Source organism: Nerophis lumbriciformis, linkage group LG26, assembly GCF_033978685.3.
Source record: "Nerophis lumbriciformis linkage group LG26, RoL_Nlum_v2.1, whole genome shotgun sequence".
Lineage (NCBI taxonomy): Eukaryota > Metazoa > Chordata > Actinopteri > Syngnathiformes > Syngnathidae > Nerophis > Nerophis lumbriciformis.
This window is the reverse complement of record NC_084573.2, coordinates 34,118,563-34,143,544: the sequence shown is the minus strand read 5'-3', so window position 1 is coordinate 34,143,544 and position 24,982 is coordinate 34,118,563. Positions and strand designations below refer to the sequence as shown.

The window sequence follows — 24,982 nt, the reverse complement described above, 5'->3', positions numbered from 1 at the left end:
CACAAAATGTCGTAACACGAAATGTCACAACACGAAATGTTGTAACTAATGAAATGTCTTAACACAAAATGTCGTAACACAAAATGTCACAACACGAAATGTTGTAACTAATGAAATGTCGCAACTAATGAAATGTCGCAACTAATGAAATGTCTTAACACGAAAAGGTCATGACACGCAATGCCGTTACATAGAATGTCCTAACATGAAAACAAGGACCGCCTTTATGTACATAAATTAGAACAGCCATCTTGCCCACTGTTTACATTTTGCACACCTGTGCAGCATCCATGAACGTTAAAAGTGAAATGTCTTACCGTGAATTGTCGTGACCAAGGTTTGGTGAGCGCTGCTGCAGCGTGACCCCGAGGATGCAGAGAATGGCAGGCGGACTTCAGGTAAAACCAGGTCCATTTGCAACAGGAAGCAGGGAACAAACCCTGTCACACAAAGCAGACTATCAGGCACAATGATCCAGATTCAAGAGACAAGTGACACTGGAACACAAACCCTGTGATCAGCAATCAGGGACAGGTGTGTCCACTGATCGCCAATCAAGAGCAGGTGAGGGGAACAAAGCTCAGAGGCAGGAATAAAGTCACTGCATGACAACACACAAAACAGGAAGTAGAAACTAGAAATAAGAGCGCTGGACAGGAACTAAAACACCAAACGCATGAAAACACAAACGTGACCAAACTACCAGTAAGCACGCCTGCCAGTCGTAGCACGAAACGGAACACAGAACTGTCATAAAACAGCACAAAATGTCATAACACGAAATGGCGTAATAAATGAAATGGCGTAACATCGTCTGTCCTAACACGAAAAAGTCGAACGTAAAACAAGGACCGCTCGTAAGTACGCACATGTGGCCCACTGTTTACATTTGAATTGAATGAGGTAACACGAGACGTAACACGGAATGGTCGTAACACGAAATGTCAAAACCAATAAAATGCCGTAACATGGAATGTCCTAACACAAAAAGTCAAGGCCCTCCCCTTTGTACATGAATTAGAACAGCCATGTGGCACACCGTTTACATTTTATAACTCTGCATGTCAAATATACTCCTCCCCCCTTAACCCCGCCCCCGGCCCCGCCCACCTCAAACCCCCCCCCCCAATCTCCCGAATTCGGAGGTTGGCAAGTATGGACATAACCGTCGTAAGACGAATCGGTCATGACACGAAACGTCATAACACGGAAGAACGAACCACACAATGTCGTAACATAAAATGTCGTAACCATGAAACAACACCGCCTGCATAAAGATTGTACGCTATTAGTAAACATACTACAGTTTAAATGCTGACAAACTGGATTAAATTTTTTTTTTCAAAAACAACATTTTTTTTTTTTTCCAATTGTTTTTTCGAGAGAAAGAGCAGTCACATAAAAAACTGTCGGGGTCAGATATTACTACGGAGCCCCTAAAGGGACGTGGGCAATTTTTTTTTTTTAATAATTTTTTGTTATTATTTTTTTTTTTTTAGACATGTATCTCGTGTGCACGAGATAGTTTCTCCTGCGCAAGAGATACATGTCTAAAAAAAAACGTTTCTCGTGCGCACGAGATACATGTCTAAAAAAAAAAAAAAAAAAAAAAAAATTGAAACATTTTTTTTTTATAACTTTATAAAAACTTTCTCGTGCGCACGAGTTTCCCGTGCGCAAGAGATACATGTCTAAAAAAATTTTTTTTTATAAAGTTATAAAAAAAAATATATATATTATTTTTTATTTTTTTAGACATGTATCTCGTGCGCAAGAGATACATGTCTAAAATTTTTTTTTTTTTATAAAGTTATAAAATAAAAAAAATAAAAAAGTATTTTTTTATTTTTTATTTTTTTAGACAAGTTTCTCGTGCACACGAGATACATGTCTAAAAAAAAAAAATTAAAATATATATATATATATTTTTTTATAACTTTATAAAAACTTTCTCCTGCGCACGATAAAGTTTCTCGTGTGCACGAGATAGTTTCTCGTGCGCAAGAGATACATGTCTAAAAAAATTTTTTTTTATAAAGTTATAAAAAAATATATATATATTATTTTTTATTTTTTATTTTTTTAGACATGTATCTCGTGCGCAAGAGATACATGTCTAAAAATTTTTTTTTTTATAAAGTTATAAAATAAAAAAAATAAAAAAGTATTATTTTTTTATTTTTTATTTTTTTAGACAAGTTTCTCGTGCACACGTGATACATGTCTAAAAAAAAAAAAATTACAATTAAAAACATTTTATTTTTTATAACTTTATAAAAACTTTCTCCTGCGCACGAGAAAGTTTCTCGTGTGTACGAGATAGTTTCTCGTGCGCAATAGATACATGTCTAAAAAATTTTTTTTTTATAAAGTTATAAAAATAAAAAAAATAAAAGTATTATTTTTTTATTTTTTGTTTTTTTAGACATGTATCTCGTGCGCACGAGATACTTGTCTAAAAAAAAAAAGTTTCTCGTGTGCACGAGATACATGTCTAAAAAAAAACCTAAATTTAAAAACTTTTTTTTTATAACTTTATAAAAGAACGTTTCTCGTGTGCCCGAGATAGTTTCTCGTGTGCAAGAGATACATGTCTAAAATAAAAAAAACGTTTTATAAAGTTACAAAAAGAAAAAGAAAAGTATTTTATTTTTTTAGACATGTATCTCGTGCGCACGAGATACTTGTCTAAAAAAAAAAGTTTCTTGTGGGCACGAGATACATGTCTAAAAAAAAAAAAAAAAAAAAAAAAAAATTAAATTAAAAAAAAAAAAATTTTTATAAAAACTTTCTCGTGCGCATGAAATAGTTTCTCGTGCGCAAGAGATACATGCCTAAAAAAAAAGTTTCTCGTGCGCACGAGATACATGTCTAAAAAAAAATATATATATTTTTTTATAACTTTATAAAAACTTTCTCGTGCGCACGAGATACATGTCTAAAACATTTTTTTTTATAGCTATAAAAAAAAAAAAAAAAAAAAAATATTTTTTATTTTTTTAGACATGTATCTCGTGAGTTTCTCGTGCGCACGAGATACATGTCTAATAAAAAAAATAATTTTTTTTTTTTTTTTATAACTAAAAAAAAAAAAAAAAAAAAAATATATATATATTTTTTTATAACTTTATAAAAACTTTCTCGTGCGCACGAGATAGTTTCTCGTGCGCAAGAGATACATGTCTAAAACATTTTTTTTAAATAAAATTATAAAAAAAAAAAATAATAATAATAATTATTTTTTATTTTTTTAGACAATTATCTCGTGCGCACAAGATAATTGTCTAAAAAAAAAGGTTTCTCGTGCGCACGAGATACATGTCTAAAAAAAAAAAAATTAAACATTTTTTAATTTTTTTTTTATAACTTTATAAAAACTTTCTTGTGCGCACGAGAAAGTTTCTCGTGTGCACGAGATAGTTTCTCATGCGCAAGAGGTACATGTCTAAAAAAATTTTTTTTTTATAAAGTTATAAAAAAAAAAAAAAAAAAAGTATTATTTTTATTTTTTTATACAATTATCTCATGCGCACGAGATAATTGTCTAAAAAAAAAAAGTTTCTCGTGCGCACGAGATACATGTCTAAAAAAAACAAATTACAATTTTTTATTTTTATAACTTTAGAAAAACTTTCTCGTGCGCACGAGAAAGTTTCTCGTGTGCCCGAGATACATGTCTAAAAAAACCCAACCTTTTTATAAAGTTACAAAAAGAAAAAAAAAAAGTATTATTTTTTTATTTTTTATTTTTTTAAAGTTTTAAAAAAAACATTAAACATTTTTTTTGCGCACGATAAACTATCTTGTGCGCACGAGAAAGTTTTTATAAAGTTTAAAAAAAAACATTAAGCATTTTTTAAAATTTTTTTTTAGACATGTATCTCATGCACACGAGATACATGTCTAAAAAGGTAAAAAAAAAAAAAAATAATACTTTTTATTTTTTTTATTTTTATAACTTTATAAAAAGTTTTTGTTTTTAGACATGTATCTCTTGCGCACGAGAAAGTTTTTATAAAATTATTAAAAAAAAAAAATAATTTTTTTTTTTTTAGACATGTATCTCGTGCACACGAGATAATTGTCTAAAAAAAAAGTTTCTCGTGTGCACGAGATGTCTAAAAAAAAAAAAAAAAAAATTTTTTTTTAAATTTTTTTTTTTAATAATTTTATAAAAACTTTCTCATGCGCAAGAGATACATGTCTAAAAAAAACTTTTTATAAAGTTATAAAGATAAAAAAAATAAAAAGTATTATTTATTTATTTTTTTTAAATCTTTTTAGACATGTATCTCGTGCGCATGAGATACTTGTCTAAAAAAAGTTTCTCGTGTGCATGAGATACATGTCTAAAAAAAAATAAAAAAAACGTTTAATGTTTTTTTTTAAACTTTATAAAAACTTTCTCGTGCGCACAAGATAGTTTATCGTGCGCAAGAGATACATGTCTAAAAAAATAAAAAAAATAAAAAATAAAAATAAAAATGAATAATTCCCCCATGTCCCTTTATATTACTGTTGACACAGATAAGTGATTATTGGCGACAAAGAATATCGAAAAGAAAACGTGCCTTATTCACGATAAAAAATGTAAAAACCGTGACTGATGAGGATCTCCCACACAAGCGGCTGCCAGCAGAGTCGGAGAGCCGAGCAAGATGAGAAATGTTTACCTCCCTGGGATGTCATTTTATAAGCGATCCTTGGCTTATTGATTTTCACTTGGCTGCAGTCGGTACTCTTACATCACATTATGAGGACAGATGCAACGTCCCTTCAGGTTTCCGTTAATGTCTTCATTAGACGCCATCATTGACTTCCTGCGGCCTGAGTGTCCTCCAGGAACTTATTAGTGAGCGCTCGTCCGAGCCCCTGTCATTCTTTCTGCAGCAAACTTTTTTTTTGGGGCGAACATTTATGGGGCCCGCATTTAGAGTTGGCGGTCAGAAAAGGGACAAGCGGTAGAAAACGGATGCATGGATGGGTCAGAAACCCTGAATGACATTCGCTACTGGTGTGTATAAAAGGAAATCAGCGAAGCCAATTAGGGGGGGAAATAAATATGCAATCATCAAATCAGGATCATCTTCTGTGGCATGTGGTTGGTTGAGTTTGATATCACTCTGCTCCGTTTCCCCTGACGGGATCATTTCATAGTCCGTGAAATAAACCGAGCACAGCTGCTCTGCATGTTGATCATTTTCCAGCGGTGCGTGTCAAATGCGATTAATCACAAATAATATCACATTAATCATGCACAGTAGTATGGCCTCCATCTCACATAAGCGGGTGGGTTTATCATTTTGCAATGGAGTCTCCTGAAAATGATGGAAAGTGCCACTCTACATGGCAACTGTGGTCAAAGTTGGATTTGCCACACAACACATTTTGAAATATTCAACGCTCTACCGCCGTCCGACGGCTGAAGTGGATAGAGCACCCCCCCGTCCCCAATTTTGTCACGTTTCATGTGTCAGGTAAACCATATCAATCTCCTTCCTAGTGTATAAATTTAAAGTTAAAAGTTAAAGTTAAAGTACCAATGATACACTAGGCGTGGCCTCCATCTCACATAAGCGGGTGGGTTATCATTTTTGCAATGGAGTCTGCTGAAAATGATGGAAAGTGCCACTCTACATGGCAACTGTGGTCAAAGTTGGATTTGCCACACAACACATTTTGAATTATTCAACACTCTACCGCCGTCCGACGGCTGAAGTGGATAGAGCACCCCCCCCGTCCCCAATTTTGTCACGTTTCATGTGTCAGGTAAACCATATTAATCTCCTTCCTAGTGTATAAATTTAAAGTTAAAAGTTAAAGTTAAAGTACCAATGATACACTAGGCGTGGCCTCCATCTCACATAAGCGGGTGGGTTATCATTTTTGCAATGGAGTCTGCTGAAAATGATGGAAAGTTCCACTCTACATGGCAACTAACGCTGTGGTCAAAGTTTGATTTGCCACACAACACATTTTGAAATATTCAACACTCTACCGCCGTCCGACGGCTGAAGTGGATAGAGCACCCCCTCGTCCCCAATTTTGTCACGTTTCATGTGTCAGGTAAACCATATCAATCTCCTTCCTAGTGTATAAATTTAAAGTTAAAAGTTAAAGTTAAAGTACCAATGATACACTAGGCGTGGCCTCCATCTCACATAAGCGGGTGGGTTATCATTTTTGCAATGGAGTCTGCTGAAAATGATGGAAAGTGCCACTCTACATGGCAACTGTGGTCAAAGTTGGATTTGCCACACAACACATTTTGAATTATTCAACACTCTACCGCCGTCCGACGGCTGAAGTGGATAGAGCACCCCCTCGTCCCCAATTTGGTCACGTTTCATGTGTCAGGTAAACCATATTAATCTCCTTCCTAGTGTATAAATTTAAAGTTAAAAGTTAAAGTTAAAGTACCAATGATACACTAGGCGTGGCCTCCATCTCACATAAGCGGGTGGGTTATCATTTTTGCAATGGAGTCTGCTGAAAATGATGGAAAGTTCCACTCTACATGGCAACTAACGCTGTGGTCAAAGTTGGATTTGCCACACAACGCATTTTGAAATGTTCAACGCTCTACCGCCGTCCGACGGCTGAAGTGGATAGAGCACCCCCCCCGTCCCCAATTTTGTCACGTTTCATGTGTCAGGTAAACCATATGAATCTCCTTCCTAGTGTATACATTTAAAGTTAAAAGTTAAAGTTAAAGTACCAATGATACACTAGGCGTGGCCTCCATCTCACATAAGCGGGTGGGTTATCATTTTTGCAATGGAGTCTCCTGAAAATGATGGAAAGTGCCACTCTACATGGCAACTGTGGTCAAAGTTGGATTTGCCACACAACACATTTTGAATTATTCAACGCTCTACCGCCGCCCGACGGCTGAAGTGGATAGAGCACCCCCCCGTCCCCAATTTTGTCACGTTTCATGTGTCAGGTAAACCATATTAATCTCCTTCCTAGTGTATAAATTTAAAGTTAAAAGTTAAAGTTAAAGTACCAATGATACACTAGGCGTGGCCTCCATCTCACATAAGCGGGTGGGTTATCATTTTTGCAATGGAGTCTGCTGAAAATGATGGAAAGTGCCACTCTACATGGCAACTGTGGTCAAAGTTGGATTTGCCACACAACACATTTTGAAATATTCAACGCTCTACCGCCGTCCGACGGCTGAAGTGGATAGAGCACCCCCTCGTCCCCAATTTTGTCACGTTTCATGTGTCAGGTAAACCATATTAATCTCCTTCCTAGTGTATAAATTTAAAGTTAAAAGTTAAAGTTAAAGTACCAATGATACACTAGGCGTGGCCTCCATCTCACATAAGCGGGTGGGTTATCATTTTTGCAATGGAGTCTGCTGAAAATGATGGAAAGTGCCACTCTACATGGCAACTGTGGTCAAAGTTGGATTTGCCACACAACGCATTTTGAAATATTCAACGCTCTACCGCCGTCCGACGGCTGAAGTGGATAGAGCACCCCCCCGTCCCCAATTTTGTCACGTTTCATGTGTCAGGTAAACCATATTAATCTCCTTCCAAGTGTATAAATTTAAAGTTAAAAGTTAAAGTTAAAGTACCAATGATACACTAGGCGTGGCCTCCATCTCACATAAGCGGGTGGGTTATCATTTTTGCAATGGAGTCTGCTGAAAATGATGGAAAGTGCCACTCTACATGGCAACTGTGGTCAAAGTTGGATTTGCCACACAACACATTTTGAATTATTCAACACTCTACCGCTGTCCGACGGCTGAAGTGGATAGAGCACCCCCCCGTCCCCAATTTTGTCACGTTTCATGTGTCAGGTAAACCATATTAATCTCCTTCCTAGTGTATAAATTTAAAGTTAAAAGTTAAAGTTAAAGTACCAATGATACACTAGGCGTGGCCTCCATCTCACATAAGCGGGTGGGTTATCATTTTTGCAATGGAGTCTCCTGAAAATGATGGAAAGTTCCACTCTACATGGCAACTAACGCTGTGGTCAAAGTTTGATTTGCCACACAACGCATTTTGAAATGTTCAACACTCTACCGCCGTCCGACGGCTGAAGTGGATAGAGCACCCCCCCGTCCCCAATTTTGTCACGTTTCATGTGTCAGGTAAACCATATTAATCTCCTTCCTAGTGTATAAATTTAAAGTTAAAAGTTAAAGTTAAAGTACCAATGATACACTAGGCGTGGCCTCCATCTCACATAAGCGGGTGGGTTATCATTTTTGCAATGGAGTCTGCTGAAAATGATGGAAAGTTCCACTCTACATGGCAACTAACGCTGTGGTCAAAGTTTGATTTGCCACACAACGCATTTTGAAATGTTCAACGCTCTACCGCCGTCCGACGGCTGAAGTGGATAGAGCACCCCCCCGTCCCCAATTTTGTCACGTTTCATGTGTCAGGTAAACCATATTAATCTCCTTCCTAGTGTATAAATTTAAAGTTAAAAGTTAAAGTTAAAGTACCAATGATTGTCACACACACACACTAGGCGTGGCGAAATTATTCTCTGCCATTGACCCATCACCGTTGATCACCCCCTGGGAGGTGAGGGGAGCAGTGGGCAGCAGCGGTGGCCACGCCCGGGAATCATTTTTGGTGATTTAACCCCCAATTCCAACCCTTGATGCTGAGTGCCAAGCAGGGATGTAATGGGTCCCATTTTTAAAGTCTTTGGTATGACTCGGCCGGGGTTTGAACTCACGACCTACCGATCTAAGGGCGGACACTCTAACCACGAGGCCACTGAGCATTTAAGGCATTCATTCATGTGATTATGTCACGGCGCCTAGCGCATCTCTGGGCACGCGTGGCTGTCTTCAATCTGCAATCTACACACCTGAGCCGAGGATGTCGTTGTGGCTTGTGCAGCCCTTTGAGACACTCGTGATTTAGGGCTATATAAGTAAACATTGATTGATTGATTGATTGACCTGACGCTGATGAGGCTCCACGCTTCTTAAGCCAACACAACCTGCGTTCCAGGGCCAGAACGTAGCCCCCTGTATGGTACAGTAAGCCTACACGTTTCTAGCTCTCTCCCTATGTGCATTCGCGCTCTCTCTCTCTGTGTTTCTCCTCCTCTGTGCTCATTGTCTTGTGTCCTGTGTCGTCATCCCGCAGCGTTCCTCCGTTTCCTGGTTTTGAGCTGTGTGTCTCGTCTCCCCGAATTCCCTCTGGTTCCCTGGCTGCCCTCCTGGATCTCGACCTCTCGCCTGGACACGGACCTTGACGCCTCGCTCCTGCCCCTGACCTCTTGCTTGCCCACGGACCGCCGAGACTGCCTTGCCCTCCCTGACTTCCGCATCTCGCTCAACATTCACCTTCAACAACTCCTGATAACACAACACATAGTCACACCTTATGTATCTTGATTCGTTATATACGTCATTTTATTATATTAATAAATACGCCTAAAGCTAAACGACGTCCCTGCCTCTGTGCCGTCTTCTTCTTCTTCCCGTGTACCGTAACACATTAATCACAAAAATATTGCATTAATCACGTGCAAACTAGAGTTCAATCCATTTTACATACAAACCCCGTTTCCATATGAGTTGGGAAATTGTGTTAGATGTAAATATAAACGGAATACAATGATTTGCAAATCCTTTTCAACCCATATTCAGTTGAATATGCTACAAAGACAACATATTTGATGTTCAAACTGATAAACATTTTTTTTTTTTTTTTTGCAAATAATCATTAACTTTAGAATTTGATGCCAACAACACGTGACAAAGAAGTTGGGAAAGGTGGCAATAAATACTGATAAAGTTGAGGAATGCTCATCAAACACTTATTTGGAACATCCCAGGCAAATTGGGAACAGGTGGGTGCCATGATTGGGTATAAAAGTAGATTCCATGAAATGCTCAGTCATTCACAAACAAGGATGGGGCGAGGGTCACCACTTTGTCAACAAATGCGTGAGCAAATTGTTGAACAGTTTAAGAACAACCTTTCTCCACCAGCTATTGCAAGGAATTTAGGGATTTCACCATCTACGGTCCGTAATATCATCAAAGGGTTCAGAGAATCTGGAGAAATCACTGCACGTAAGCAGCTAAGCCCGTGACCTTCCATCCCTCAGGCTGTACTGCATCAACAAGCGACATCAGTGTGTAAAGGATATCACCACATGGGCTCAGGAACACTTCAGAAACCCACTGTCAGTAACTACAGTTGGTCGCTACATCTGTAAGTGCAAGTTAAAACTCTCCTATGCAAGGCGAAAACCGTTTATCAACAACACCCAGAAAGGCCGTCGGCTTCGCTGGGCCTGAGCTCATCTAAGATGGACTGATACAAAGTGGAAAAGTGTTCTGTGGTCTGACGAGTCCACATTTCAAATTGTTTTTGGAAACTGTGGACGTCGTGTCCTCAAGACTAAAGAGGAAAAGAACCATCCGGATTGTTATAGGCACAAAGTTGAAAAGTCAGCATGTGTGATGGTATGGGGGTGTATTAGTGCCCACAACATGGGTAACTTACACATATGTGAAGGCGCCATTAATGCTGAAAGGTACATACAGGTTTTGGAGCAACATATGTTGCCATCCAAGCAACGTTACCATGGACGCCCCTGCTTATTTCAGCAAGACAATGCCAAGCCACGTGTTACATCAACGTGGCTTCATAGTAAAAGAGTGCGGGTACTAGACTGGCCTGCCTGTAGTCCAGACCTGTCTCCCATTGAAAATGTGTGGCGCATTATGAAGCCTAAAATAGCACAACGGAGACCCCCGGACTGTTGAACAACTTAAGCTGTACATCAAGCAAGAATGGGAAAGAATTCCACCTGAGAAGCTTCAAAAATGTGTCTCCTCAGTTCCCAAACGTTTACTGAGTGTTGTTAAAAGGAAAGGCCATGTAACACAGTGGTGAACATGCCCTTTCCCAACTACTTTGGCACGTGTTGCAGCCTTGAAATTCTAAGTTAATTATTATTTGCAAAAAAATAAATAAAGTTTATGAGTTTGAACATCAAATATGTTGTCTTTGTAGTGCATTCAATTGAATATGGGTTGAAAAGGATTTGCAAATCATTGTATTCCGTTTATATTTACATCTAACACAATTTCCCAACTCATATGGAAACGGGGTTTGTATATAGCCCTTAGTCATAAATGTCTCAAAGGGCTTGGGGCAGAGCAGAAACAGAGAGACGGCAGATCAACTGGTCTAAAAGGGGCCTATTTAATCAAACACAATCAAACACTTTTATCCTAAAATACTGAACTTGGATAAGGTAAACATCTGTTCAGTATTTTAACATAAAAGTGTTTGATTGTGAGGCATTAAAAGCCCCAAAATGCAACGGGTCCATCAGACCCACAAACGCTGGCTGAGTAACAACAACATGAACATTACACAAGGGTTAAAGGCCAGGGTGTATAAATGAGTTTTAAGATAGGACTTCAATGCTTCTACTGAGGTAGCATCTCTAACTGTTACTGCTAGGGCATTCCAGAGTACTGGAGCCCGAATAGAAAATGTTTTAAAGCCCACAGACTTTTTTTGGGCTCTGGGAATCACTACTTAGCACTAATTACTAATTAGCCGGAGTTCTTAGACTGCAGATTTCCAGCCGGGACATATGGTACAATACAATCAGCAAGATAGGATGAAGCTTGACCGTTTAGTATTTTATTCCCGAGTAGTAAAACCTTAAAGTTGCATCTTTAGGAAGCCAGTGCAGGTGAGCCAGTATACGTATGTATGTATATAGGTATATAAAAGTATATACAGTATAGGCGTAATATGATCAAACTTTCTTGCTGTCAAAAGTCTTGCAGCCGCATTTTGTACCGACTGTAGTCTTTTAATGCTAGACAGAGAGAGACTTGAAATTAATATGTTACAGTAATCTCATTTAGCTGCTGTGCAACCATTTTTTCGGGGATTTTCGAGATAAAGGGAAGGTGGCCGGTAGTTTACCATGAGGTCAGATTCGATTCTTTTGAGCAGAGGATGAATAACCGCTTTTTTTTGAATGCGAGGGGAACAGTACCAGAGGAAAGTGATACGTTAATAATATTAAGCACCGATGGTGTTAGGATAGAGTTCAAGGGTGGACCCCGGGATGCAGAGAATGGAGGCAAGGTACACGATAACAAATAAAAATATTTAACAAGTCCAAAAATGGTAACTAAGGGTGATGGGGCAAAAGTGCACACCATGAGAAATATAACAAAAGTAGTCTCTTTCAGAGGTTGGCGGAGCAAAGGTCAGGACGCACACAGCGTGGCAAAAACTAGTCTTCTTAAAACAAGGTGGCTAGGAAAACAAAAAAACACAACGAGGTCAATATACAGAAATATGCAAAGGCAACATACCAGGGAAGCAGAATCAAGGTAGCACATGTCAGAGCGGAGTTCAGGAACAATAACCGGCGGGGACCAGCTGGTGGAGACGCGCTTAAATGCTACCAGGAAGTGATTAGCAGCAGGTGTGCCTCGTTGGGGACAAAAGACTGAGGAAGAAACTGAAAAACCAATAGAGAAGGCAGGGAGAAGACAACAAACATAACAGATGGTCCTAATATTACAAATAGCTCTGTGGGGGGAGGTGTAGTCAGCGATGCTTGCAGGAGGAAAAGTCACCGCCGCTGTCCATGGCACTGAGGACGAGCGCCATCGGGCAGGGGAGGGGCATATGCTGACGGTGAGACACAGCTGGCAGGTGATTCGATTTCACAGGTGGTACGTGTTAATCTAATCATCTGTTGTCTTCAACAGTAAGCGGCCGGGAGCAGAGGGGGAGAGAGGATACGGACGTGACTGAAAAGTCACGTTCTGGGAGAAGAAAACTGTTGATAAAACACATGATCATTAAGATTTTGTTAAAACCTGCAAGCTTGGATGCTTTGAAGTGTCTGTCAGTGGGACCGCAAGGAAGCGACTTCCACAAGCTCCTTGATAAGTTTCTCAGGAAGTGGCTCAAGTAAACATGTTTGTTTTTGTCCCATTTACTGCGAGCTTTGTTCTCCCGGGATGCAATCGGACTATTCTGGACAAGGTTTGCAGGTAGGAACATAATGGATTATTCAACTACCACTCTACGAAGTACAAAACAGAAAACAACCCGAAAGCAAGCGTGCCGATCGCCCGCGGACGCTAAGGTAAAAAAACTTAGGACATGAAACATGAAACTATAGACATGAAAACCTCACTAAACTGTGGCATGAAACAAATGGCACTAACTACGGAATCGGTCATGAAAACGAGCAACATGAACTATGGTATTGCATGAAACAAGCAATGACGCCACGCCGGCTGACTGGTCTCTTGATTAGAGGCAGGTGAAACGAATAAGTCGCCATTGGAACTGAAACAAACAAGGGTGCACAAAAACAGGAACTAGTGGAGTCTTAAAACTAACAGAAAATAACAAAAACATGATCGAGACCACAGATCATGACAAAAAAGTATTATCTCATTCTATTAATCACAATAAAAAATGCATTAGTCATGTATAAACGAGGACTGTCAAAAGGAAATAATTATCTCATTCAATTAATCACAAAAAAAATTGCATTAACCATGTATAAAACAAGGCATTAATTAATGCGATTAATCACAAAAATATCACATCCATAAAATAGGACTGTCAAATTAAAAGGTATTACCGATTAATCACAAATAACATATTGCATTAATCAATGTGTAAATTCGGATTGTCAAATTTAAGCATACTTGCCAACCCTCCCGGATTTTCCCGGGAGACTCCCGAAATTCAGCGCCTCTCCCGAAAACCTCCCGGGACACATTTTCTCCCATAAATCTCCCGAAATTCAGGCGGACTCAGGTCCTCACGGGTTTATTGTTAGGCAGTTTCATTAACGTCCTCCCAGCGCGGCAACAACCCCATAAACAACACACAACAACAGCAGTCTGCCGTAAACAGCAATGCATCATCAGAGAGGGTGTTCAGCATGGTTCGAAAAATAGTGACAGAGAATAGAACAAGGATGGACAATTCAACCCTTAACTCAACAATGAGTAGATGAGTGTTATGTGTGTGTGTATACTGTATGTGTAAATAAATGAACACTGAAATTCAAGTATTTATTTTATTTATATATATATATATATATATATACACATATATATTTATATATATATACACACATATATATATATATATATATATATACATATAATAAAATAAATATGTATATATATATATATATATATATATATATATATGTATATATATATACATATATTAAAATAAATATATATATGTATATATATATATATATATATATACATATATACATATATATATATATATATATATATATATATATATACATATATATATAAATATATATATATATATATATCTATATATATATGAAATACTTGACTTGGTGAATTCTAGCTGTAAATATACTCCTCCCCTTTTAGCCACGCCCCCAACCCCGCCCCCGTCCCACCCCGACCCCGCCCACCTTCACCCCCCTCCCCCCACCTCCCGAAATCGGAGGTCTCAAGGTTGGCAAGTATGAATTTAAGTCACTAATTCATGCAATTAATCACAAAAATATTGCATTAATAATGTAAACAATAGGGCTTTCAAATATAATGCAATAATTCACGCGATTAATCACCAACAAATGTAGCATTGATAATGTAGAAACGAGGGCTGTCAAAAAAGACATTAACTCATTCGACCAATTAATTAATCACACAAATGACCCCCGCCTTGTGTGCACCTTAAATGGGAAAAAAAGACGACGACCACGTTCGGTTTTATCCTCCGCCGCCCTCTTTTGTCCTCAAGGTCGTTCCTGCAGCTGACAGGACGGCGATTACGTAACGCTGTCACCCAGGAAAATGTGACATTTTGATTTTCCTGGCAGACAAAGAGCCGGTGATGGCTCATGAGTTTGCAGCCCCCCCCCCCCACCCCCCCGAGGGACTTGACAGACCCTGGGAGAATATTCACGCAATGTCAGCCTGCTGCAGAATGCTTGGCAGAGAAAATCACACATGACACTAATAGAAATATCTGATATCAATCACAACGTGGTCAAATCGGGGCTTTGATCACATTAGTTTATAATACGTACATTATGAGACTTGTTGAGCACTGTTGCATTTCAATAACACTGCGTTTAACAGCCGCAAAAAAACAGGCATATATTGCATTGCATGCAAAATGTGTGATATCATGTGCGATACAAGCAGTACTGCAGCATATGTGTAATAGCAAGTACACACGCTGCAGTGCTACGTGTATCGCACATGATATCACACACAAGAAAACATGCTGCAGGACTGCTTGTATCGCACATGGCATCACACACAAGTAAACACAGCTACAGGACTGCTTGTATCACACATGATATCACACACAAATGAACATGCTGCAAAGCTGCTTATATCACACTTGATATCGCACACAAGTAAACACGATGCAGTACTACTTGTATCGAACATGATATCACACACAAGTAAACACGTTGCAGGACTGCTTGTATCGCAGATGATATCGCACACAAGTAAAAACGTTGCAGGACTGCTTGTATCGCACATGATATTGCACACAAGTAAACATGCTGCAGGACTGCTTGTATCGCACATGATATTGCACACAAGTAAACATGCTGCAGGACTGCTTGTATCGCACATGGTATCGCACACAAGTAAACACAGCTGCAGGACTGCATGTGTCACACATGATATCACAAACAAGCAAACATGCTGCATGACTGCTTGTATAGCACATGAGATTGCACACAAGTAAACACGTTGCAGGACTACTTGTATCGCACATGATATCACACACAAGTAAACACGCTGCATGACTGCTTGTATAGCAGATGATATTGCACACAAGTAAACATGCTGCAGGACTGCTTGCATCGCACATGATATCACACACAAGTAAACATGCTGCAGGACTGCTTGTATCGCACATGGTATCCCACACAAGTAAACACAGCTACAGGACTGCTTGAATCGCACATGATATCACACACAAGTAAACATGCTGCAAGGCTGCTTATATCGCACTTGATATCGCACACAAGTAAACATGCTGCAGGACTGCTGGTATCGCACATTATATCACACACAAGTAAACATGCTGCATGACTGCTTGTATAGCACATGATATTGCACACACGTAAACATGCTGCCGGACTGCTTGTATCGCACATGATATCACACACAAGTAAACATGCTGCATGACTGCTTGTATCGCACATGATATCACACACAAATAAACACGTTGCAGGACTGCTTGTATCGCACATGATATCACACACAAGTAAACACAGTTTCAGGACTGCTTGTATCGCACATGATATCACACACAAGTAAACACAGCTTCAGGACTGCTTGTATCACACATGGTATCACACACAAGTAAACACAGCCACAGGACTGCTTGTATTGCACATGATATCACACACAAGTAAACACGCTGCAGGACTGCTTGTATCGCACATGATATTGCATACAAGTAAACATGCTGCATGACTGCTTGTATAGCACATGATATTGCACACAAGTAAACATGCTGCAGGACTGCTTGTATCGCACATATGACACACAAGTAAACATGCTGCATGACTGCTTGTATAGCACATGATATTGCACACAAGTAAACATGCTGCATGACTGCTTGTATCGCAGATGATATCGCACACAAGTAAACACGCTGCAGGACTGCTTGTATCGCACATGATATCACACACAAGTAAACACGTTGCAGGACGGCTTGTATCGCACATGGTGTCACACACAAGTAAACACAGCCACAGGACTGCTTGTATCGCACATGGTGTCACACACAAGTAAACAGAGCTGCACGACTGCTTGTATCGCACATTATATCATACAAGTAAACACAGCTGCAGTACTGCTTGTATCACACATGATATCACACACAAGTAAACATGCTGCATGACTGCTTGTATAGCAGATGATATCGCACACAAGTAAACATGCTGCAGGACTGCTTGTATCGCACATGATATCACACACAAGTAAACACAGCTTCAGGAAGGACTACTTGTATCGCACATGGTATCACACACAAGTAAACACAGCCACAGGACTGCTTGTATCGCACATGGTGTCACACACAAGTAAACACAGCTGCAGGACTGCATGTATCACACATGATATCACAAACAAGTTAACATGCTGTAGGACTGCTTGTATTGCACATGAAATCACACACAAGTAAACATGTTGCAGGACTGCTTGTATCGCACATGATATTGCACACAAGTAAACATGCTACAGGACTGCTTGTATAACACATGATATCACACACAAGTAAACATGCTGCATGACTGCTTGTATAGCACATGATATCGCACACAAGTAAACACGCTGCAGGACTGCTTGTATCGCACCTGGTATCACACACAAGTAAACACAGCCACATGACTGCTTGTATCGCACATGGTATCACACACAAGTAAACACAGCTTCAGGACTGCATGTACCACACATGATATCACAAACAAGTAAACATGCTGCATGACTGCTTGTATAGCACATGCTATTGCACACAAGTAAACATGCTGCAGGACTGCTTGTATCGCACATGATATCACACACAAGTAAACACGCTGCATGACTGCTTGTATAGCAGATGATATTGCACACAAGTAAACATGCTGCAGGACTGCTTGCATCGCACATGATATCACACACAAGTAAACATGCTGCAGGACTGCTTGTATCGCACATGGTATCCCACACAAGTAAACACAGCTACAGGACTGCTTGAATCGCACATGATATCACACACAAGTAAACATGCTGCAAGGCTGCTTATATCGCACTTGATATCGCACACAAGTAAACATGCTGCAGGACTGCTGGTATCGCACATGATATCACACACAAGTAAACATGCTGCATGACTGCTTGTATAGCACATGATATTGCACACACGTAAACATGCTACCGGACTGCTTGTATCGCACATGATATCACACACAAGTAAACATGCTGCATGACTGCTTGTATAGCACATGATATTGCACACAAGTAAACATGCTGCAGGACTGCTTGTATCGCACATGATATCACACACAAGTAAACACGCTGCATGACTGCTTGTATAGCACATGATATCACACACAAGTATTTACGCTGCAGGACTGCTTGTATCGCACATGATATCACACACAAGTAAACATGTTGCATGACTGCTTGTATAGCACATGCTATTGCACACAAGTAAACATGCTGCAGGACTGCTTGTATCGCACATGGTATCACACACAAGTAAACACAGCCACAGGACTGCTAGTATCGCACATGGTATCACACACAAGTAAACACAGCAGCAGGACTGCATGTATCACACATGATATCACAAACAAGTAAACATGCTGTAGGACTGCTTGTATCACACATGAAATCCCACACAAGAAAACACAGCTGCAGGTCTGCTTGTATTGCACATGACATCACACACAAGTAAACACGTTGCAGGACTGCTTGTATCGCACATGATATTGTACACAAGTAAACATGCTGCAGGACTGCTTGTATCACACATGATATCACACACAAGTAAACATGCTGCATGACTGCTTGTATAGCACATGATATCGCACACAAGTAAACACGCTGCAGGACTGCTTGTATCGCACATGACAACATACACAAGTAAACACACTGCAGGACCGCTTGTATCGCACATGATATCACACACACAAGTAAACAGCTTCAGGACTGCTTGTATTGCACATGATATCACACACAAGTAAACACAGCTGCTGAACTGCTTGTATCGCATATAGTATCATAAACAAGTAAACAAAGCTGCAGGACTGCCTGCATCGCACATGATATCACACAGAAGTAAACATGCTGCAGGACTGCTCGTATCGCACACAGTATCACACACAAGAGCTGCAAGACGGCTTGTATTGCACATTATATCACACACAGGTAAACACGCTGCAGGACTGCTTGTATCGCACATGATATCACAAACATGTACAGTACACTTGCCACAAGACTGCTTGTATCGCACATTACATTACACATTTTACATGCAAGCTGATATCATCACTATTTTTCCCACAGATATCAGACCGTTATCAATATCATATCAGAGCATCTCTAGTATCAATTGCCACATTCAATATTATTGTCAATTACTTCTTGAGGAAAGGAAATTGACCATATAAGGAGACCCACACGCCTCCAAACGACATAAACACCACTGTCATGTTTGTTTGTGTTCCCGGAAGACCACAAACTCTAAACCTGCTGGACTATAAAAAAGAAAAAAAAAAGAAAGAAAAAGGTAAAAAAAAACAAAGCACGAGCATGCAGCCTAGGTCCTCTCAGCCCTTGTTGTTGCTCACTGATGGCGAATGATAAACGAGCGAACATGGCCAAAGCCTCGTTTGGCTCTCACGGCATCAGGTGATAAAGGCAGAGCTTTTGTCAGGGATGGAGTACGCCGTGTTCTGCAAGGACGAGACCTCACACCCACAGAGAACTAAGTGTGCACCACAGGCATGCTGCATTCAGAGAGCAGGATCCACACACAGCACACATCGTATAGTTACACGTATTTACTATGTAACAGCAGTAACGACACATAGTTGTAGTTACTTTGATTTACTGTGTAACAGCAGTAACGACACATATTGTAATCGTAGTTATAATTATTTACTATGTAACAGCAGAAATGACACATAGTTGTAGTTACATTGATTTACTGTGTAATAGCAGTAATAACACAGTTGTAGTTACATGTATTTACTGTGTAATAGCAGTAATGACACATATTGTAGTTGTAGTTATAATTGTTTACTATTAACAGCGGTAATGACACATGGTTGTAGTTATATGTATTTACTAAAAACAACAGTAATGCCACATAGTTGTAGTTACATGTATTTACTGTGTAACAGCAGTAACGACACATAGTTGTAGTTACATTGATTTACTGTGTAATAGCAGTAATGACACATAGTTGTAGTTACATGTATTTACTATGTAACAGCAGTAACGACACATAGTTGTAGTTACATGTATTTACTATGTAACAGCAGTAACGACACATAGTTGCAGTTACATTGATTTACTGTGTAATAGCAGTAATGACACATAGTTGTAGCTACATGTATTTACTATGTAACAGCAGTAACGACACATAGTTGCAGTTACATTGATTTACTGTGTAATAGCAGTAATAACACAGTTGTAGTTACATGGATTTACTGTGTAATAGCAGTAACGACACATAGTTGTAGTTACATGTATTTACTATGTAACAGCAGTAATGACACAGTTGTAGTTACATTGATTTACTGTGTAACAGCAGTAATAACACAAAGTTGTAGTTACATGTATTTACTATGTAACAGCAGTAACGACACATAGTTGTAGTTACATTGATTTACTGTGTAACAGCAGTAATAACACAGTTGTAGTTACATGTATTTACTGTGTAATAGCAGTAATGACACATATTGTAGTTGTAGTTATAATTGTTTACTATTAACAGCAGTAATGACACATGGTTGTAGTTATATGTATTTACTAAAAACAACAGTAATGCCACATAGTTGTAGTTACATGTATTTACTGTGTAACAGCAGTAACGACACATAGTTGTAGTTACATTGATTTACTGTGTAATAGCAGTAATGACACATAGTTGTAGTTACATGTATTTACTATGTAACAGCAGTAACGACACATAGTTGTAGTTACATGTATTTACTATGTAACAGCAGTAACGACACATAGTTGCAGTTACATTGATTTACTGTGTAATAGCAGTAATGACACATAGTTGTAGCTACATGTATTTACTATGTAACAGCAGTAACGACACATAGTTGCAGTTACATTGATTTACTGTGTAATAGCAGTAATAACACAGTTGTAGTTACATGTATTTACTGTGTAATAGCAGTAACGACACATAGTTGTAGTTACATGTATTTACTATGTAACAGCAGTAATGACACAGTTGTAGTTACATTGATTTACTGTGTAACAGCAGTAATAACACAAAGTTGTAGTTACATGTATTTACTATGTAACAGCAGTAACGACACATAGTTGTAGTTACATTGATTTACTGTGTAACAGCAGTAATAACACAGTTGTAGTTACATGTATTTACTGTGTAATAGCAGTAATGACACATATTGTAGTTGTAGTTATAATTGTTTACTATGTAACAGCAGGAATGACACATGGTTGTAGTTATATGTATTTACTAAAAACAACAGTAATGCCACATAGTTGTAGTTACATTGATTTACTGTGTAATAGCAGTAATGACACATAGTTGTAGTTACATGTATTTACTATGTAACAGCAGTAATGACACATAGTTGTAGTTACATTGATTTACTATGTAACATCAGTAATGGCACATAGTTGTAGTTATTGTAACGTACTATGTAACAGCAGTAATGACACATAGTTGTAGTTACATTGATTTACTATGTAACAGCAGTAATGACACATAGTTGTAGTTACATTGATTTACGATGTAATAGCAATAATGACACATAGTTGTATGTATTTACTATGTAACAACAGTAATGACACATAGTTGTAGTTACATTGATTTACGATGTAATAGCAATAATGACACATAGTTGTATGTATTTACTATGTAACAACAGTAATGACACATAGTTGTAGTTACATTGATTTACTGTGTAACAGCAGTAATGACACATAGTTGTAGTTACATGTATTTATTACTGTGTAATAGCAGTAATGACACATATTGTAGTTATAATCATTTACTATGTAACAGCAGGAATGACACATGGTTGTAGTTACATTGATTTACGATGTAATAGCAATAATGACACATAGTTGTATGTATTTACTATGTAACAACAGTAATGACACATAGTTGTAGTTACATTGATTTACTGTGTAACAGCAGTAATGGCACATAGTTGTAGTTATTGTAATGTACTATGTAACAGCAGTAATGACACATAGTTGTAGTTACATTGATTTACTATGTAACAGCAGTAATGACACATAGTTGTAGTTACATTGATTTACGATGTAATAGCTGTAATGACACATAGTTGTAGTTACATGTATTTACTGTGTAACAGCAGTAATAACACATAGTTGTAGTTACATGTATTTACTGTGTAATAGCAGTAATGACACATATTGTAGTTATAATTATTTACTATGTAACAGCAGGAATGACACATGGTTGTAGTTACACTTATTTACTATGTAACAGCAGTAATGACACATAGTTGTAGTTATATTAATTTTTTGCGTAACAGCAGTAACGACACACAGTTGTAGCTACATTGATTTACTATGTAACAGCAGTTATGACACATAGTTGTAGTTACATGTATTTACTATGTAACAGCAGTAATGGCACATACTTGTAGTTACATTGATTTACTATGTAACAGCAGTTATGACACATAGTTGTAGTTACGTTTATTTACTATGTAATAGCAGTAATGACACATAGTTGTAGTTATATTAATTTTTTGCGTAACAGCAGTAACGACACACAGTTGTAGCTACATTGATTTACTATGTAACAGCAGTTATGACACATAGTTGTAGTTACATGTATTTACTATGTAACAGCAGTAATGGCACATACTTGTAGTTATATTGATTTACTATGTAACAGCAGGAATGACACATAGTTGTAGTTACATTGATTTACTATGTTTATTGTTTATTGTTTATTGAATGGATCCCCATTAGCTGACGCCAAGGCGACTGCTAGTCTTCCTGGGGTCCATATAGGAGCATACAAAATAAAAATGCAAAGAATACATGCAATAACAGACATTATACAATGGAAAAATACAACATAAGATAAAAAGCTAGTTAAAACCAGTATTAAAAATTCTCGTCATGTGGGCAGCTGCAATAGGTGTATCTTCAAAGCTGTCTTGAATGACAATTTACTTTGTGAGAGATTAATGTGAGATGGCAACCCATTCCAAAATGATGTACATCTATACATGATTGTATGTTTGAGGAGATTGGTCCTGGGAGCAGGAAGTGCCAAATAGCCATTGCTGGCATTCCTAGTGTCATGAATATGTGTGTTAGTTGATTTTAAAAACTGTTTGTAAAAGTAATCTGGTGATTGATCTAAAATGATAGTTCTAAAGAACATAATGAGACTACAATGCATCTTTTGTTCAACAGACAACCAGGACAGGCGTGAATGCATAAATGAAATATTAGTGTGCAAAGAACATTTAAGTACCAGTCTAGCCGCTCTGTTCTGAACAAGTTGCAGTTTGTTCAGGTCAGACTTAGTCGTAGCGGACCATATTATAGGACAGTAATGAAGATGACAGAAAACCAAGGACTGTATGACTTGAGCCATTGTTGAGGATGTCAAGAAGGTGGAGCACCTCCTGACCATGGCTAAACCTCTTCCCATTTTCATTGAAATACCATTAATATGATCGGACCATGACAGTTGACTGTCTAATAGCACACCAAGCAATTTTGCTTTTTTGACCTGCTCAATACGTATGTCTGACATTAAAATATGAAGCTGTGGGTCATCAACAAGCATATGCCTGGATCCAAAAAGAATGCTTTTTGTTTTGTCAATATTCACAACAAGTTTACTATCATTTACCCAGCGGGACACTCTCTCCAGGTCCTGATATAAGTTGTTTTCTAGGTCATTTAAGGTAGAGGCAGTACTGTATAGAGTTGTGTCATCTACATACATAACCATATTGGTGTTTGTTGTAACACAGGGAAGATCATTAGTAAAAATAATAAAAAGTAAAGGACCTAAGCAGCTTCCTTGAGGCACGCCGCAGTAATTGTACTTGCGTTCAGATAGGCTACCATTAAAACACACTCTCTGTGATCTTGCTGATAGATAGCTCAACATCCAAGAAAGTGACATACTATTAAAACCATATTTTCTCAGTTTGGAGATCATTATGTTGTGATCTATGACATCGAATGCCGCACTAAAGTCAATCAGGACAGTACCAACCATCTTCTTGACATCCATTTGTGACAGCCAGTCATCAGTCAGCTGAGCTAGAGCAGTAGATGTTGAGTGACCTTGCCTATAAGCATGCTGGGAACCCGACATCAGTTTGTTGTAGGTAAAGTAATCTTGAATTTGTTTGAAAACAACTTTTTCCATCAATTTACTAAGAACAGGAAGTATGCTTATTGGTCTACTGTTTTTACCAGTAAAATGTAACAGCAGGAATTGTTTTAGTTATATTTATTTACTAAAAACAACAGTAATGACACATAGTTGTAGTTACGTTTATTTAGGTAATAGCAGTAATGGCACATAGTTGTAGTGATATTTATTTACCATGTAATAGCAGTAATGACACATAGTTGTACTTATATTTATTTTTTGTGTAACGGCAGTAACGACACATAGCTGTAGCTACATTGATTTACTATGTAACAACAGTTATGACACATAGTTGTAGTTACATTGATTTACTATGTAATAGTAGTAATGACACATAGTTGTAGTTATATTTTTTTTACTATGTAACACCAGTAATGGCACATAGTTGTAGTTATTTTAATTTACTATGTAACAACAGTAATGACACATAGTAAATCAATGTAACTACAACTATGTGTCATTACTGTTGTTACATAGTAAGTAAATGTAACTACAACTTTTCAAGTTTTTTAACCAAATGGAAGGGAGTTAAAATATCATTATTGTCGAGTTTAAATACTGACAGAGATCACACTTACATACTTTTGACGACTTCTTATGCAAGCGCCACCGTGCTGATCACTTGCCAAACATTCTTGCGTAATGCGTGACCAGAAAAGTCTAGTTGTAATTAAAAAGGGAGTGTGTGAGGAAATATAAAAGGCCATGGCTAATTATACTCAATCAGAGTGCAATCATGATGTTTCTTGTCTCAATTACAGGATTTCAATGCCCTCATCATCGCCACAATCTCGCACGTCATGTTTGCATTCGGG

At 38.2% G+C, this 24,982-nt stretch overlaps 1 long non-coding RNA gene across 1 annotated transcript in view; it reads right to left on the bottom strand.

Moving 5' to 3' along the window:
- Nucleotides 1-317: 317 nt before the first annotated feature.
- The window catches only part of LOC140679869 (uncharacterized), a 352,424-nt gene continuing 327,759 nt past the window's right edge, over nt 318-24,982 (bottom strand). The window contains exon 3 of the long non-coding RNA XR_012051202.1: nt 318-440. This is a non-coding gene — a long non-coding RNA (uncharacterized lncRNA). The remainder of the gene's footprint in view (nt 441-24,982) is intronic.